The 18,797-nt window shown below is 51.6% G+C and overlaps 1 protein-coding gene and 1 long non-coding RNA gene across 2 annotated transcripts in view; both read left to right on the plus strand.

The window, feature by feature from the left end:
• Window positions 1–18,797, plus strand: part of PIPOX (pipecolic acid and sarcosine oxidase) — a 46,682-nt gene that overhangs the window by 2,880 nt on the left and 25,005 nt on the right. The window lies entirely within an intron of this gene.
• On the plus strand, window positions 5,638–8,265 carry LOC139073945 (uncharacterized). The gene is made up of 2 exons (XR_011523153.1): window positions 5,638–5,904; window positions 8,060–8,265. It is a non-coding gene; the product is annotated as an uncharacterized lncRNA (long non-coding RNA).

Consider the following 18,797-nt stretch of genomic DNA (forward strand, 5'->3'; position numbering starts at 1 on the left):
ATGTGGCCTCCATGCAATGGGTTCCCAGTTAGATTGAGTCAGAGTGTGGACCAAACTGGGAAGCAGTAGAGTTTCTGTCAAGCATCCTGTCTTATGCCTTCCAAGGGGTCCATTCTGCCCAGACTTCGGCATCATCCACAAGTTGAGGACAATAGGGTGCCCTAGGGGACATTTGGCTGTTTGCTGCAGGCTTATACTGTACTCAAGTCATGTACATATTTGAAAGTGGCAGCCTGGGGAGACTTGCAAGTCTCCCTTCACTAGTTTTGTTTCTCCTATTCTCTCTGTGTCCCCCACCCAGTTCTTTGCCCCCAGAGGACCCTGGGCTTCCTCTGTCTATACAAGTGCTTGCTTAATTGTCTGTCCTTTCTACTAGTTGTCAACTCTGTGAAGGCACAGAGCATGTCTGTCTCCTCCACTCCCAACCTGGCCCAGTGCTCACTTCATAGCAGCTGCTTAATAAATATCTGTGAGTAAATGATGGCATGGGGGTGGGGAAGGAGTGTCTAAAGCCCAAGGCAGATCACTGGTGCCAAATGAGTGCTGTGAGATAATGGAGAAGGGGACAATTGCTTCTTTTGGGGGTGGGGGAGGTCATTAAAAGTTTTACACAACAGACAGGTGGGCTGAAATGAAGTCTTAAATATGTTTTAGGTTTCAGTCAGTGAAGAGGAAGAGGGACGATGTCCAGAGTTGAGGGAGTGGCTTATGCAAATGCAAAGTGGTGGAAAATACAAGGTAGTTTGGGGTCAGTGAGAAGATAGTGCTGGTGGAGAAGGGAGTCCCTGCAGGGATGTAGGAGGAAGGCTTGGAGTAGGCTGGGGCCAGGCTTTGTGGTGATTTGAGCTGCAGGACACCCTTAGTGCCTGCACTGAATGGGCTACCCCATCACAAAGATATTTACACCAAAATGAGGGAGTCCGGAATTATTGGGTTTTTTGGATGGGTTTTCATCCAGGTGAAACTAAGGTGGGTTTTCAAGCATCATGGAAAATGGTAGGGACTGAGGGGTTCATTGCTGACTCACAATGGGGGAGGAATGAGCTACAATGGCTGCATTAGGACTGAGAGCCAGAGAGAGGGAAGGAGGGACTCTCTCCCAGGACCCTCGCAGCCTCTGCCTAGACAGTGCCAGACATCCAGCCCACATCTCCAGAGAAGCCAGCTTCACTTCCCCTGTTCCAAATGGTCCATCAATTTGCGGGATTGCAGGCACATTGGTGACTTATTTTGAAGTCTCTGCCTGGATGACATTTGCTTTCTGAGTGAGAGAAGAAAATTACTCTCCTCTAAGACAGCTTTCAACCCAGAGCTACATATTCTGTAGAGCTAAGGAGATTTGGGGGTTTCAGGGAAGCAGTGGCAGGGGCTGCCACCTCACTCCAGAGATTCCCCGTGGTAGACTTGCCTGCTCACCTCAACCCACTCCTCAGTGGGGGCTCCCAGACCCTGTGGCATCTGGAACAGTCTGGGATGCCACAGCTCCAGCCAGTCTTCCTGGAATAACCCAAGTTAACCCTTTGAATTTGGGAGCAGAAGGGCTCCATCCTGGTAAAAGGGGAGTCCTGGCTCCTAAGCATTTGCTCTTGCTCCAGAAGCAGGACCAGATCAGCTGCAGCAAGAGCCCAGGGTGGATGGAGACAGCAGCAGAAAATGGTTTGAAGTAAGCTGCTTTCCATCTCCAACCCGGGGCCTCCAGCCGGCCCACCACCCCCAGCCAAAGCCTTTGATCCTCCACGGCTCTATAAATGTTTAATGCCACCGGCTGGGCAGAAATGAGGCAGGTGCTGGAAAAGAGAGACTTGGGATAGGAGTTAAGATCCACAATGCTGGCTAGATTATTTTCATGTAGGAGCCCTGGGATGGGTGGGAGGAGGCCTTCCCCCTTCACGTGACAGGAGTCCCAGGGTTCAAGTTTGCGGCACTAATAAAGAAAACTCTGAAAACCCACCAAGGGGCTGAAAATAAAATGAATAATCAATTGCAGAAGCTCAGTCCCCGGTTTGATTGAAGGAGAAAGATGGAAAGTTAAATGACAATCAAATGCAAATACAGCTCAACAAACACCGCAGCAATTACCAGGTGCAGGAACCACATGGCGCTTGCAGGCAACAGGGGTTGGCAATTTGGAAGCCTGGGCCTGTGCAGAGGTGATGGGCGTGAGGCCATTTTAATGGACAGTTAGATAGATGCAAAAACCCCCTGCATCTACTTTGCATACACTGCTAATGAGTGGGGAACTGGAATACTGGCATCCAGGGGGAGATTATGCCACCTTCTGTGGCTGCTCTGCGTCATTTCAGAATGGAAGAGGACCTGAGTACCTGGGAGGTGAGGCCAGAGTGGGTCCTTGGATCAGAGGACCTTGAGAGGGTCATGCCAATCTCTTTGGATTTTTCACACCAGCTGGTGCAGAAGGGATGAGGGTTGAAGTTGAAGGGAGCCCGTGGGGTCCTCTGGGGAAGGGCGCAAGGTGCTGGCCTTCTAACAGCCCAAAGGCCGCGATGAGAGTGGCCTTGTTCTCTAGATTTGCATAATGCTTTGCATCTCATTTGAGTGCTATTAATTTGGTGTCAGGCTAGGTTGGCTTGGTGTAGAAAAGAGAACAGCTGGCCTTCTCCCTCCCCTCTGTTCCTTGAGGCTCACCATAAGCATAGCCCTCCCTAACTTGGGGGGCATGAAGCCTCCACTCCCACCACTTTCTCCATGTTCCCTGGCACTTGGAGAGTCTCTTGTGAAGCCAGCTCCTAAAAGCCAAGGCTGCTGGGCAGTGTGGCCACCTGCAGGACTATACAGAAGGAAGAAGAAAGGTTCCCCAAGGTCGCTCTCATCAGACCCAGAGAAGCCATGGGAGGAAACTGGCAGCCTTCTCCCCAAGCAATCAAGGCGACTTGGCTTGGAAAGGGTCCAAAGATAATAACCTGCAGAAGGAGGGAACCAAGACAGGTGATAATCCCAGAGAAATATAGAGGGCCCTAGAAATAAAATTCTCTGAACTCAATATTTCTAGTGCTTGAACTTACATAAAATACATCTGTCCAGAGGCATTGAGTTTACAGTGGTGCAGCTTGGGGCTGGGGACCTGGTACCAGGATGATGGCCATGTGGTGAGGGAGTGGGTCACTAGGTGGGGTGGGCTCCTGGGAAAGGGGGAGGAGCCCCTGGGTGCATCCTGCAGGCTGCCCCTGGCAGGTGGGCCTCAGGGGGCTAGAGTGAGCTGGGGGTAGGGGTAGGAGGAGCAAAGCTTCCTAGGCTGGCTGGGATGCCCCTCAAAGGCATCTTAGCTCTTCCTTGTGTGGAGCTGATAGTATTTGGTCAATAGATCTGAGAGTATTTATGCATAGGATGAGCAAGGAGAAGGTGCCACTGACTGGTCTCCTTTTGTCAGAGAGAGCCCCTTCACCCTGTGGAATTGCAGGACCAGCTCCACCCACCTCCAGGGACAAGGGCAGGATGGGGGAGGCACGAGCAAATACCCCAGCTAGATTGACCTCATAGCCCTGTCCCTGACCAGCACTCACCCTGGGTCAAGCCATGGCTGGGTGCCTTTTTTATGCCCAAGGCAAGATTATGGGGTTGCTTTGAATAATGTGAGAGGATAATTGAGTTTTCCCCTTTGAGCAAACTCAGGCATGAAGCTTTGGAATTACGTAAAGCATGGACTCATAGCTGATTCATATTTTACAGAAGGGCTTTAAGTATTTCCTCTTTAAAAGTATTGCCACATGCATTTAAAGCAGATTAACAAAAACTTAGTATATTCCCCATATTTTTAGAAGTTAGTCCCTGAATCCAGTGGGCAGTTCCTGACCTCTAAAAATAAGAAGGATAGCACCAATTATTATTTACTATTACTGGGCATTGAGCTGGTGGATTTAAATACAGCCTCACAAGAATCCTATGAGGTAGGTACTGTTATTGTCCCCATTGCACAGATGAGGAAACTGAGACTCTGGGAGGCTAAGTGATTTGTAGACGTTAGTGGTGAAACCAAGATATACTTCCAAGGCAGAGCAGAAAGGCCTAGATGCCGGTGGGTCTTTGCAGGAGCTGGTGTGGGAGGGATCTCAGGTTCTCTGGCCTCTGGCCTCTGCCCTGTGTTCACCTCCAGGAGGCCTGTGCCTAGATGCTCTCCCCTAGTGCAGTCCAGGCTGCTTAGAACAGGCAGGGCAGGGCTGGTTACTTAACAATTTATTCATTAGACAAATATTTATTAAGTATCCACCGTGCTAAGTGGTGGAGATACAAAGGTGAGTAAAAACAGACACTGGCTCTGCCCACTCAAAGCTCTCGGTCTAGAATGGGTGACCTTACGAAAAACTACCTAAGTGCAAAAGTACAGTATAGCAGGCACTCTAGAGAGGTTCACAGGGCCATGGAGCCTTTGACCTGGGGATTTGGCCTAGTCAGGGAAGGCTTCCGTGAGGAGGTAGGATGATGAATATGAGTTATTTGATTGGGAAGGAACAGAAGTGCATTCCGTGTGCAAAGTAGAAAGTCCGGTGGCAGGCAGGACTAAGAGATGATTAGTGTGGCTGGATCACAGAAAACAAGAAGTGCGGGTGAGATGTAGCTAGAGAGGCAGGCAGGCAGCTCCAGAGCTCCAAAGCTTAGGGGCCTGTCCACGATCTCTATCCCAACCTGCCCACCCCTATCCATTCATCCCCACGCCTTCTCTCATCCTCTGCCCCAACACCTGCCCAGTTCATTTATCACCCTCTCACTCATTTGTTTACTGAATGAGGGAACATTCAGGACCTCAGCGGCAGATCCTTCAGGCAGAGCCCCTGAGGAACTCCCAGAGCAGGGAGGGGAGATGGAGTCTCAACACCCTGGAATGTGGCATGTCTGTCTCTACCAGGGGCTCACACAGCAATGAAAGCCCGAGAAGCTAAGTGTCTCCATGGTTCACGCTTCCTAAGGCAAGGCAACATCATCCCCTCCAGGCGGAACTTCCAGCCCCACAGTTCCTCCTGGCATCTCATCTCATTCTTTTCCGCTACAAAACTAGTCCATTTCTTGCAGCCTCCAAATGGGGAGTGTTCTGATGTTCTTTTTATTTTATTTTTTTTTTTAAAGATTTTATTTTTTCCTTTTTATCCCCAAAGCCCCCCGGTACATAGTTGTGTATTCTTCGTTGTGGGTTCTTCTAGTTGTGGCATGTGGGACGCTGCCTCAGAGTGGTCTGATGAGCAGTGCCATGTCCGCGCCCAGGATTCGAACTAACGAAACACTGGGCCGCCTGCAGCGGAGCGCGCAAACTTAACCACTCGGCCACGGGGCCAGCCCCTGATGTTCTTTTTCATTGACCCTTCTTTTGGGTCTCAGAGGCATCTCAGTCCCAGGAGAGCACAGGGAAACTTGGTCAGGTCTCCCGCACATAGCAGAATTCAGCTCGAGATACTTCCTTTTCTGGGCATGAAAATAGGACAGAAATCTCGAATGTCTCTCAATTGTAGCCATGCATTCCCACCCTCCACTCCTCCTTGAACTACTTGTCCTCTGCTTGTGACATCACAATGGTTTCTATGGCAACCGATTGTGAGGTCACTGATCCTTAAAGCAACAGAATTCGCAGGGCCAGACAGTGGCCTGGAGGAGAAGGAGAATGCAAAATGGAAGCGCGAGATGGAAATCGTCTCCTGCTGGGAAAGGGCAAGGCCACCCCAGACCTTGGGAGGAGGAGGACTCCACTTCCAGCCCATCTACAGAGAGGGGTCAAAACAGCTTCTTGGTCTTGTCCCCCATTGGAAAACTTCTATACTGACACTGAGCCCCTCCGAAATTGCCCATGAGGGAGAACTTCATGTAATCTGACTGAGACAGGCTGCAGAGATTGATGGGATGTGCTGAGCAGCATCCTGGGATCACTGACTTGGCCCCAAATTCCACCGGGAAGCAGAGGTTAGGAGCATTGTTCTGGTCTCAGTCCCACTGGCTCGGAGGTGCTGGCCAAGGCCTGGCCCATGTTTGAGCCTTGATTTCCCCATCAGGGAAGGAGTGAGGGTGTGAAGGAGCTAAGGAGCCCTATCCTGACTTATAGGACAAGCAACGGATTGGCTTAAGGCTCTTGGGCCTGCCCTACGTCTTCTGTAAGAGAGTGGGGAGTCGCCGCGAGTGGAGAAGGGTGGAGGTGGGCGGGCACATGCCGGGTGTTCTCGGTTCAGCCTGGGCAGCCTGTTGGTTCCCTCCGAGGCTTGTTAGTGGTTTGCAAGAGCAAGGCCTGCTGGAAAGGGATACTGCTCATCAAGAGGCTGAGGGCCTATCCTGAACAGTGCCCAGGCTTCAGAGTCTGGTCTGGGTTCAAGTCATCCCAGCCTTATCCTTGCCTTGGGCAAGTTTCTGAGTCTCTCTGGGCCTCCATTTCTTTACCTGTAAATGGTGCTGCTTGCCTTTCAGAAAAGTATCCGGTGAGATAATCTGTAGGAGGACTTGGCTCACAGTAGGTGCTCAATAAATGCTCGTTATATTGATGTTTTTGGCCCCGTGGCCCTCAGCTAGGGTTTTGCATTTTACGTGCTTCTTTAATGCTTGTGACCTCAAGTGCAACGTGGAGAATAGAGGACAGTGTTTAGCACGGGGTGAGGCAGCAGACCAGGGTTCAAATCCTGGTCCTTGCCAGCTATAAGCCTTTGAACAAATTACCGAACCTCTTTGTGCCTCAGTTTCCTTAAGTGTAAAATGAGAGATAGTGCCAGCCTTGTCCTCACAGGGTTGCTGAGGACTAAACAAAGCACGTCGAGAGCATGGCCTGGCACAGGTGAAGTGCACAGTGGACAGTGGCGATTGTTCTCAGTCTTGAGAGGGCTGTCTGCACGTGCCGCAGCTTCCATTCACTGTCAGCTTTAAAGAAATGCCAGTTAATCTGTGGGATGTCCAGAACCGGAGAGTGGGTGAGCCTCAAGACAGGGGCAGAGGATGGCAGCCTCCCCAGGAAGGGGTCTCCAATCCCTTTCAGATTCCCCCAGTGTAGATACCCAGCAGCGCTGCTCAGCTCATGCTGGTCAGGGACCGGGGCCCCAGCTGGGCTGGTGCTCCCTGAAGTCAGGGCCTGGCCAAGACTCACTCCTTTGTGAAGCCCAGACCAAGGCCTGACACACGGCAGAGGCTCAGCAGCGGTTAAAGTGAACGGAGTTGGATGTCTTAATAACCATACACTGGCTAACATATGTCCTGTGCATACCCCATGTGAGGCTCTGTTCTAAGCACTTTGTATGTTGCTGATCTTTGCAACAACTTACAAGGTAAATATTATCCATTTTAAAAATGAGGAAGCAGAGAAGCTAAATAACTTACCCAAGGTCATATAGCCAGTAAGTGATGATGGGGCTGGAATTTGAACCCAGGCTACCTGGCTCTAGAACCTGCACTTATTTTTAATATTATTATTATTTGCTTGAGGGAGATTCGCCCTGAGCTAACATCTATGTCAATCTTCCTCTATTTTGTATGCGAGTTGCTGCCACAGCATGGCCACCAATGAGTGGTGTAGGTCTGTGCCTGGGAACCAAGCCTGGGCCACTGAAGCAGAGCTCACTAAACGTAACCACTAGGCCACAGGCCGGCCCCTAGAGCCTGCACTCTTAGCTCCTACGTTACCCCTAGCCTCATGAGCTCTGTCCACCCATTTTGCCACATCTGCCACCACAAATTTCCTCCCCCAGCTCTCCCTCCTGCCCCTCTCTACTACCAGCTGAGCCTGGACCCAGTGCAGCCCAAAGAATGCAAAATGCAAAATGCCCCCTACCCGCCTGAGCCATCTGCCTCCTCCTCTGCTGAAACAAAGCGGCGGCTGCCATTGTGCCATTGCCACTGCCACCACCGAAGCCACCACCGGATCCCTTGCTTATTTCAAGTCCTCCTAAAGCTTGTTGAGTTCTTAACTTATTAAAGATAAGCACATGGAAATAGGGAGCAAATCTCTTTATTTATGACATAATCTCCAGCCCAGAAAAGCGGCAGGAACAGTGTTGCCTATATTAGGGAACCAATAGGAAAAAAATCAATTCGATCTGCCGAAGCGTTTCGCTATTAAGTTTCTTCTGATGTTTTTCTGAAGGCTGGCCATGGGGGTCTCCACCAGCCTCCAAGCTGGAGGAGAAAGGAGAGCTCTGTCGGAACAGAGGAAGGAGGGTCGCAAAGAAGGCGGCACACCCGGCTCCCAGACAGATCCTGGTGTCTCTCCACCCAGGATCTCCTTCACTGCTGTCCAAACCTCAGCCCGGAAGTCCTGATGGCGATTAAACCTCCATGTTTCTTGCTGCAGTTTCAGCTGGTGTTTTTAGGGGCAGTGGGAGTCGGCTGGTTTTTCCTTGCTTTTTGCAGACCTGAACCCCAAGTCTGATCATGTTTCTGCTAGACCCTTTGAGGGCCAGGATCCTCTTCTTCCTGGAAGAACGTTATTCTAGAGGGGCTCTCGTTAACTGATTTTTAGTAGAGTTGTCTTCTGCTGGGTAACACTGCCTGGGATCTGCAGCCACCCTAGGAGGTCCTCACATCCACCTGCCTGCCTCCAGGAGCCACATCCAAGCGGTCTCCCGGAGACGGGGCTCTCCCTCATTCCTGAGAGCCTCTAGTAAGGGTGGGGGGGGGGTGCCCCGGCTTCCATAGTAACCGAGATTTCATCTCCTCAAAGGCAGGGCATTATGGCTTATTCACTAGTTTTCCTTAGGGCTGGGCATGTAGTAGGCACCCAATAAATATTCATTGAATCAATAATTATTATTATAATAGCACCATTGATTGAATGCTCGCTCTGTGCCAAGGCTGAGAAGGGCAGGTGCTTTGTTACCCAAAGTAGGAGCCCTCTGCTTCTCCCTGAACCGGAAGACAGCCCAGAAGAGGCCTCCAGTCTTGTTCTGTCTGATTTTTTGCCCAGGAGCAGCAGTAGCAGCAGCTCCGAGAAGTAATATCATCTCCGCTTTACGGAGGAGGAAACAGACTCAGAGAGAAATAACTTGTCCAGGCTGATAAGTGGATGAGATGCTCTATCCATCCACTTCCGGTCATTAGGAAGTCCTTCTTAAGGTCTAACTAAGCTTTCCGGTTTCAGCAGCAGCATTTCCTTCTCTGTCCCACGGAAGCAGAGAACAGCTTCACCACCCATGCAAACTTCCCTCGGTTTAAGAGTGTCCGCCAGCCCCTTGTACCAGTTGACTCACAATGAATATTAAACACCAAACCTCACAGAGGCCAGCCCCACAGGGCAGACAATGAACCAAACCTCCTCGTGCCTGTTCATTATTATAATTAATATTGAGCCAGGGTTCGTGGCAGCGTCGCCCTCACCAGGTATTTGGGCTATTTTAGAAGCTTATTCAGATCAATGACAGACAGCTCCAAACAGATAAACTCCCCATCATCCAGACGAATCAATTGCAACACTGCCGTCACAACAAGCCCAAGAAATCAATCTGATTTCAGGCGACATAGTAGCTCAGCGCTGGGAAAGCTGGTTTTAGTTTCCGTGTGGCTGAGATCCAGCTTCCTCTGCTCACTGGAGCACCCCTTTTTCCCGGCTGGTCTTCCATGCACAGAGGTGCCCAGGGCCCCGGGAGGGCTCAGGCCAAGGGGGCAGTCACATGGAGGACAGGGTGACTGGGAGGCCGTGTGACCTTGAGGAAGGCTCTTGAACCCCCAGACCCAGGAGGAGCTGACTCAGACCCGCTGCTGGGATCCTTGTTTTGCTGGCTTCAGCTCTAGGTTTTCAGCTGCCCTCTGCAAAAACCAAGCCCGGAGGCCTTTCTAGGCTGCCTCCCAAATCAAGGAGCTACAGAGGTAGTCTGCCTACCTCAGGCACCGGGACGACTGTCCTTCTTGATCTTGGAGATGGACTTTGTCTAGCAGCAAAAACCTCACCAGCAAAAAACCTCACCAGAACAGATACAGCCATTTATTGGGTGTTTAATTTATGCCCAGGCACTATGCTAAGTACTTTACACACCTCATCTTCTTAACCCTCCCAATAGCCCAAAGAGATAGGGAGCAATTATCCTCATTTTGCGGAAGAGGAAACCAGAGCCCAGAGAGGTTCAGAAACTTATCCCGAGTCACACAGCTTGTAAGTGATGGAGTCTGGATTTGAACCCAGGTCTATTAAACTCCTGTCCTTAAGCCTTAGCCACCACCCTGTCCTAAAGATGACGTCAAAGATGCCCTCATTCTCCCTCTGCCTGGATTCTGTCTGGTTAAATGAAGCTATTGCTTTTCCTCTAGTCTGCCAGGGAAGGGAGCCTCTCAGGAATTCTCACTCAGTAGTTGTTCCCTGAACTTTCACCGTGATGGTCCAGGCACTGGGTTGAGTGTGTTGAGGAGGTAGAGGGTCAGGAGGCTGAGCTGGCCACCAGCCCACACTCCGTCTTTTACTGCTCTCCTCTCCCTCCCCACCCCCACCCCCCAGCCCTGTCAGTATGTCTAGGTGGGGAGGAGGGGGGCCTGGGACAGGCAGCAGGGGGTGGGAGATGTGACTTTGGAGTCAGCTGATCTGGGTCCAAATTCCAGCCAATCATTTACCAGCTGAATACTCCGGCAAGTCTCTTAACCTCTTGGAACTTCCCTTATCCTGTCTCTACAGCGGGGATGCTGTTGCCCAAACCACAGGTTGTGAAGATTCCAGTAAAACTCTGCATGTGCGGTCCCAGGAGAGCACCTGGCACGGGGCCGGGACACATCATGTGCTGGGTCCCTTTCCTCCTCTCTTGTCCCTGCTCTTTCTGGAACCCCATGCCTTGGGTACCCAGTTCTGAATGGCCAAGGTCAGGGCTTTTCAACTAAATTTTAGCTAAGGAACTCTTTAATCAGGAGACACCTTATGAGAAAGGCAGGGATACAAACAGATAAAAGGGGAGTTGGTCAGATGGCAATAGGGGGCTGGGAGCCCTCCTGCTGCACCCCTTTTCTCACCCCCAGCCCCATAGCAGCACCTCCCCCCCCCCCCCCCATGCTTCCACCGAGCCCTGGGCCTAGCTGGTTTTCTTGCGCCAATACTCTCAGCCACCAACTCCCTTGAGCCTGTTCTGGATGTAGAGCATGACAATTTAGGTGCTTAGCAGGCAAAGCTGGACACAGGGAGGCTGCATATCCATCTCCTTTGGGGGCTGGGGTTGGGCACTGTGGCTGAAGAGGCATAGATCCGGGGGCCAGATGGCCCTGGATGGTGCAGGGGGTCTTCTGTCTGTCCTGGGAGCAATGGGCCTGGGCCGACTCTTGTCGGAGCTGGATGCCTGTTCCCCCTGAGGGAGGCAGGGATGTCTGGACTCTGAAGCCTAGCAATGGAGAGTGACATACAACCCACACAGCTAACAAGTGACAGACGAGGATTCAAAACCGGGATCTATGGCTCCGGAGGGCTGGGATTGCCGACACTCTCTTGTCTCCATTCAGTGGCTGCCCCCCCCCCCCCCCCCCCGTTCGGCATGGAATTGTCTATCAGCCCTTCTCCCACCAAATACAGAAACTCAACCTACAGCAGGAGGGAACGGAATTGATACTGGGAAGGACTTCCTGCTTCATTAGCTTGTCTCTAGGATAGGTTATTCAAGAGACTGGGTGCTCTCTCTGGAGGGGAGTAAGATGGGGTCTCAGTTCAGCTGTCCCCCTGTGGCTCCGACATCCTGAAAGCTACTAAGAGACAAGATGACCTCTGATGTGCCTGGCTTTGTCTTTTCTTTGTTGAATAGGTAATGTCTGCACATGGTTCAAAAAATAAGAGTAGGGAAGGCTGTTCAGTGACGAATCTCCCTCCACCACAGGCTCCCGGTTCCCTCCCCAGAGGCAACGTTCTGCGTTTCCTGCCTAGAGTATAAAGCAAATAGGGACACATATTCTCTTTCTTTAGTCCTATTTTTAATACACAAGATGTAGCATCCCCTGCACACTGTTCTCTGCTTTGCTTTTGTCACCTGACAATATATCTTGGAGATTACTCCGAATCAGTACATAAAGAGCTGCCTCACTCTTAGGTGTTTTTTATGGTCACGGGCTTCTCAGGAGCTCAGAAGTAATCACATCTCGTTTGATTAGCTTCGCATTTCCATTTACGACATCCCCGCCCAGAGAGGGCAGGAAAGCTCTCCAAGGTCACGCAGTAAGGACTGGGGACGCGCACCGGCTTCTCCCCCTCCTGCGTCCCCAGCTCCTGCCCCCAGCCGCCTCGAGGCCGAGCGGGGCCCACGGCTGGCAAGGGAAGGGAGGGGCGTCTCTGATTGAAACGCTCTCGGCGCTGCTCCTTGGCGATCAGCACCGGGGGGCGGGGCGGCCGGGCCTGGGGCGCGGGGCGGCCAGGCCCCGTGGGAGCAGGCGAGGCCCCGGAAACCCGTGCCGCGTGCTGCCCGGTGATGAGCTCCCGGGCCGAGGTGAGCTTCCCCGGCTGCTCACACGGCAGCCGCGTGGCACCAAAGAAAACGGGTACTTTTTTCTTCCGTGCCTGACAGCTCATTAGAAGAATTAATTTACTCCAGCGTTTGCAGTTTAAAGGACATTATTTACTGGTTAATTGTTGTTATTACAAAATGTTAAATATCATTATTTATTTCCCGGGCCCTGACAGCGTCTCTGACAGGAATTTATTATGTGAAGCCGTATCACCGGTGCGCGCCCCTGTGCCGGGCAGGGCAGCGTGAAGGTGGGGGGTCCCCGCTGGTGCGAGGTCTCTGGGCAGGGCAGGCGCATGGAGGGGCGGGACGTCCTGAGCTGCACTCTGCCCCCGCCCCCAGGACAGGTGACCATTGGCTCCTGTTCATCCCCCATTTCTGCCCTCGTTGCGGGTGGGGGGCGGGTGGGGGGCGGGTGGGGGGCGGGTGGGGGGCGGGTGGGGAGAAAATGGCAGACACCGGACGGCGCTTGCGCTAAGCTGCAGCTTGGGGGTCAGTTACCAGAATGAGGCCTAGACTTTGGGTCTGGCCCTTAAAAGGTTATTCCGAGAAGGAGAGTCTTCAGGCCCCTTTCTTGAACTGGCAGAATGTAAGAGCTGGAAGAGATGAGTGGTTAGCTGGAGCTGGGATCACAGACTGGTGGCCTCCATACTGTAGATGGCCTATGGCTTTGGGTTGACCTGTTCAGCAGACTTCACACAAAAATCTAGATTTCTAGCTTCTCTTGAGAAATCAGAAAATCTTGCCACATTTGGCCCACAGTCTGTATCTGTTCGCAATGACCAGCTGGCACTGAAGGGCAGGGCCACTTAGGGACATGCCTGCTCCCTGACTACGGGACCCTCCACCCTCTGCTGCCCTCTCTACGTGACTTTCCTCTGTAGGCATTTGAGTTTTCAACCCCTGATCCTGTCTAATAATCATGTATAGATGAAGAAACTGAGCCCAGAATGATTAAGTCTCCGACGGCCAGTACCACAGCCCAGCCCCTTTTCACCGCACCACGCTGTCCCTGAATCTCTCTGCCCCACCTCCTCTGGGTCTGGTTTGGAGTGAGTTCGGGCAGGGAGCTCAGGTCTCGGGCAGCCTCCGGGCCAGGAGTGAGAGGCAGCCTAGTGAGAATTAACAAGGGTTCATGGCTCCATAAAGAGCACTCGTTTGCTCATTCGGTAAATATTTCTGAGGACCTACTATGTGACATAGAAAAATGATTTGGATGCGAATCTTGCTCTCAAGGAACTCGATCTGGTGAGACTGTGTGTGTGATACAAGGATACGGTTACAATACGGGGAGATGGATGAGTGGTGGAGGCACAGGGCAGCGCGGAGGAGCAAGGGCTGGCCGGCAGGGCTGCAGGGGATCAGGGAGGAGGCCTTCCAGGGGAGGGAATTAATCCTTTATGGAGCACGTTCTAGGCTGGGTGGGCTACCTGTGTCCTTACACACATACACAGCTTCTCATTTAACTCTCACAACACGCCTGATTGAAAATATCTGTCATCAGTTGATAAATAGTGGTTACTCCCGGCCCCAGAGAGCCCCACACCCGCTGTCTAGATTCTGCCCCCAGGGTAGATGGCTGGAAGCTGCTTTAGCTTTAGAGGCCCTCTGCCTGGGCACCACCCTTGTCGTACGGTCTGTCAACCATCACCGGCATCTCACAACCAGTCTATGGGACGAGGCTGATTACCCTCATTTTACAGGTTAGGAACCAGCGGCCTATATGCGGGTGACGAGAGCTGGATGCCGACAGATGGGGTGGGCCCTGGGAAGGAGAGAGAGAGGGGTGAGACCCGACACGCAGCCCTGGGAAACGTGGGTCTTCCGGGCAGACTTCAAACAATGGCCCTTTAGACAAGGTCTTCGGCCCTGTTCTTTTCTGCCCAGGAACCTGCCAGCAGCAGGTAGCCTCAAGGAAAACTTGGAGAACCAAAGGGAGATGAAAAGTACTTTGAAAAAGTATGAAAACGGATTCAGCCGAACCACACTGTTGCTATGCTGTAAATTACTACAAAGTTATTTCTGGCTGGCAGCCTGGTTTATTTTAGACCCTACCTCATTTCTTCCAGGTTATAGGCCCTAATTCCTTGCCTGGTGAGACAGAAAGAGATTAGCACTATTGGGGTGAATCCTTAGCACACTCAGAAACTATAATTACAGCTTGAGGAACTTTACAGATTCCCAGAATATCAGGGCTTGCCATCCTTCCGAGGTCTTCTCCACCAGCCCTCCCACTTTACTTTATTGCTATATTAAATTTTTAAAAATGTTATTCGCTTCTTGAATAGGTAATCCATGCCCAAGGTGCAAAATTCAAAAGGCATCAAAGAATACACAGTGAACAGTCTTTCTCACTCCTCGGAGGCAGCCAATGTTATAAATTCCTTGTGTTTTACTATATTTAAAAATAGCATTGTTTTTCTCTTCCGTTCCTGTAGAAAATACAGTGATTCCCGCAGAAGGAAATAAAAATCATATGCAATCCCACCATTTAGAGCTGAACGTTGTTAACATTTTGGTGTGTAATCAGCAAGGCTTTTCTCTTTGCATGGACACACACATCTCTATTTGCAAACCTGCACAACCTGAGTTTATTACTTGTTTACATTAAATATGATTCGTCAAAAATAAGGGTCTGAAAGGACACACGCTAAACTGATAATAATGGGTACTTTGAGGAGAGGAGCCGGATTGGGTTAGGGCTAAGGGAGAACTTTGCTTTATCTTTCTTATTTGAAATTTTTTTTAGGATGAAAATATATTTATATATTACTTCCCTCCACTATTCCAGAATCTGATTTTAAAGGACTGCATCAGGAGTCTACAGTTAACCAATCCGTTATTATTGTGGTTTTAAGATGTTTGCAAGTTTTGCTCTTATCAACAAAGCTGGGATGGACGTTTTTATACAGCTTTGCACACTTGACCAATGTTTCCTTGAGGCAGTTTCTAAGAAATGGAATTGCTGGGTCAAAGGGAATGTACACTCTAAGGCTTTTTGATCCATCATGTCAAATTTCCTTCCTTCTGGGCTGTTCCAATCTTCCGTTCCAGCAGCAGAGCCCACTCCCCACCCCCACTTCCGATTCATCCTGCATCACGTAAGTGTGAGGTTGGTGAGACACTGGGGCAAGACCGTGGGGGCTGGGGCGGTTTCTTCTCAGGGAGAGGTTGAAGAAGGGGGCTGTGTGGGGGTTTGGACGGCTGCACTGGTGTCTCAGAACCCTGGGATGCTGGCAGGAGCCCAGGGGGCACCTTCATGGCCAAAGGGAAAGGAGGAGGAGCAAGGAATGAGTGCAGAACCCTCAGTCTGCTGGGGAGGGGCTTCCACCAATCCAATTACAAGGCTAAGGGTTGTGTCTGGACCCAGATCCTTCCTCCACTTATCCGAGCAGAGGGTGAGTGCAGCCCGTCCCCCTGCAGTGTGTTTGCAGAGCTAATGCAAGGCCCCGATACCTCCTCTTAGAGCTCTTCCAGCCCGTGAGAGTTACATCCCTCAAGTTCCCGTGGCACGTGAAGGACCTTCCAGAGTCGATGTCTCTAGTTCCTGCCTCCTCTAAGTGTCACAGTCACTCTTTTCTTTGATTCCAAGTGCTTGTCACTGCCCAGTCCTTGTGGGTCTCGCTTGCAGCCTTTGCAACCTTAGATTCTGTGGCAAGTGGACCTATCCCATTTGGAAAGCTTCAGGAGGAACAAGAGGGTCACGAGATGGACTAGTTGGTTTAGTGTTGGAAAGATGGCGTTCTGCAAGCGCCCCTCCTCTCTGGAGCCCAGCATCTCCACAGTAGCTGAGGTTTCCTCAGGACGGGGTGAAAAAAGAAAGCCCACGATTGCTTCTCATTGGTGAAATGAATAATACATTTGAAGCATCTCACAAACTGCGTTTGATCCACCTAAAGCTTCAACCGTTAACGTATTTCTCTTTATCCCCAGCAAGGGAGGGCTGGCAACTGTCAACATTTTCCTTTCTGCCTAATTTGTGCCTTCTCCGTCAAGAGAAAAGCAGGGGCTGGGGAGGGCAGGAGGGTGGCAACACACACTCCCTGGGACAGTTCAAGGGGCCACAGTGCTGGGGGTGCTCCCACAGCCTGGGAACCCCTGGGGTCATCAGGTCAGAGCAGGGGAGGGAGGCTCTGGGGAGGGGGCTGTGCTGTGGGTGCTGGGGCTCTTTGGGGCCTGTTTGCAGGAGCGTGTGCCCCTTAAGAGGCCCATCTCCAGTGTTTCTGGTGGGAGACCAGAGGTGGGAAGTTGAGGCTTGCTAGCTGCCAAGCACAGAAGACGCTCCCTTCCTCTCATGGGAAATGGAGAGTATCAACACTAAAAACTGCCGCTGACAGAGCTCAGGGGCCAGGCTGTGCTGGTGTTTTAACCAGTGTGCGTTCAGTCAACTCACATCGCTCTGAGGGGTGACCTCAGTTCTAAGGATTTTATCCAAGGTCACACTGCTGGTCAGCGTGGGGCTGTCTGGCCCAGAAGTTCACCTTCTTAACCACAGTGCTGTTTTCCCTCTTGGCTAGACACTGATTCTTCACCAAACTCGTCTCCTGTTCTGGAGGGAGAGTAGAGACAAGTGGTGAGGAGCACAGACTCTGGAGATTGGAATCCTGGCTCCTCCACTCTACCTTTCACCGTGCCTCAGTTTCCTCCTGTGTAAAATGGAGATGTTAACAATAGTGGTGAGGATTAAATAAGTAAATATCCTCAGGTTCTCAGAGCCTGGAACATAGGAAGCCCTGTGTATTTGCTCTTATTGCCCGTTTATTTTACTCCACAATCAAGTTGAAGCACCCCCTTGCCCCACTGACCTTGAACCTATTCCATCTTTCCTCTTGGGACCGCCTGTCTCTGTCGCAGTCCACCCTATTTCCCAGTCCCCTTCCTCCTCTGTCCAGCCTGGCTTGGGGCCTCTCTATCAGACTCCCCCAAGAGCTGCCCATAGGTCCTCGCATTCCCACAGACCTCGCCGATGTTCACGGCTCTGCAGTGACCGGTAGAGGAAATGCCCATTCCCCAGGTAACCAGCAGCACACTTTTCCAGGAGGCAGAGCTCGGAGAGAGATGACTTCCCCGGGAGGGAAGCAGAGCAGACAGTCCCCAGTGGGGAAGGAACAAGGGATGGAGGACGGAGAGTGATTTTCATAATGACTAACAATGTGTCTCCATCCTGAGCCATTCATTCCTGTGCTTTCACAGGCTTCCCTCCTCCCCACGGGGAAGCTATCCATTGTGTCCACTCTTAATCCCTCCAGCTGCAGCCACGCTGGGACTCATGCAGAAGAGCAAAGGGACACCTTAGCATCCTCAAGTGTGGAACAGGAGGAAGGGGTCTGCCAAGGCAAGTACTGAAACTAGATTTTGGAGAGGGCCTCCTTAAAACCTGAGTGACGAAAGGGTGGTCTTGGGGAAGCAGGACCTCTCCCTGCAGGGCAAGGCAGGCCCAGTGGTCCCTCGCAGCCGGGCCTGTGTGCCTGCCCAGTGCCCCAGAGCCCTTCTGTTCAGGTCTGGCCCCATGGAGGTGGCATTCTGCTCAGCAGCTCGGAGCAGACGGGAGGGCGGGCATTGCCGAGAATCGATTTGCGGGAGCAGCGGGGGCTTTCTCTTCCTCGTTACTTCCCTGGTCTTTGATCTCCTGTCCTTCCTCCGTAGTCCCATTTTTCCCCTCCTTCTTCCCTTGATCTCTTCATCTTTCTCTCCCTTCGGCTGAATCACGGCAGCTCCTAGAAGGCGGGGTTAGGGGGATGTTGGGGAGTGTTGTGGGGAGAGTCCTTTGTCCTCTTGCCTCCTCTCACTGGATGGGGCCTCGCTGCTCAAGGTACCAGACTCCTACCCAAGTCCTGAGAGGCAGGGTTTGGCCATGGGAAAGGACACACACACACTTGAAAAGCAAGAGCTGAAACAGAGAGAAACCAAGAAAGAGAGGGGGAGGCAAAGAGAGAAAGACAGCGAGAAGATTCAGAGCATCAGAAAGACAGTGAAAGACAGAGATGGGGAGAGTCAGAGACAACGAAAAAGGAGAATTCAGCAAATTAAAAATTTTACAACCATCCAGCAAGTCTGCAAAAATGATCTTCCCTGCGGTCTTTCATTTATCTCATTATCTGACTCCTAATGTGCTTTTTCCCCCCTTTCTTTTCTCGCCACACTTGGTGCAAAATCTTATTAGCTTTTTTTTTTTCCTCTGGCAGGGGCTTCATACAGTCTTTTTCATTACATTTCCTAATAAAAGCAATCACTAGGATGGCACGGCTGGAGGATTAAAAAGCCACCTCAGCAGCCTCCTGGCCAGCAGAGCCACGACTTGCTGGAGCCTTCTTCGTGCTGCCAGGGGAGCGGGCCAGCCCTGGTGGGCCAGGTCAGGGAGACCCAGGCTGTGCTGCGGAATGTTCCAGGGCTGGGAGAGGTGTTAGGGCAACAGCGGCAGTCGCA

This window comes from Equus przewalskii, chromosome 10 (genome assembly GCF_037783145.1).
Source record: "Equus przewalskii isolate Varuska chromosome 10, EquPr2, whole genome shotgun sequence".
In the NCBI taxonomy this organism is placed as follows: Eukaryota; Metazoa; Chordata; class Mammalia; order Perissodactyla; family Equidae; genus Equus; species Equus przewalskii.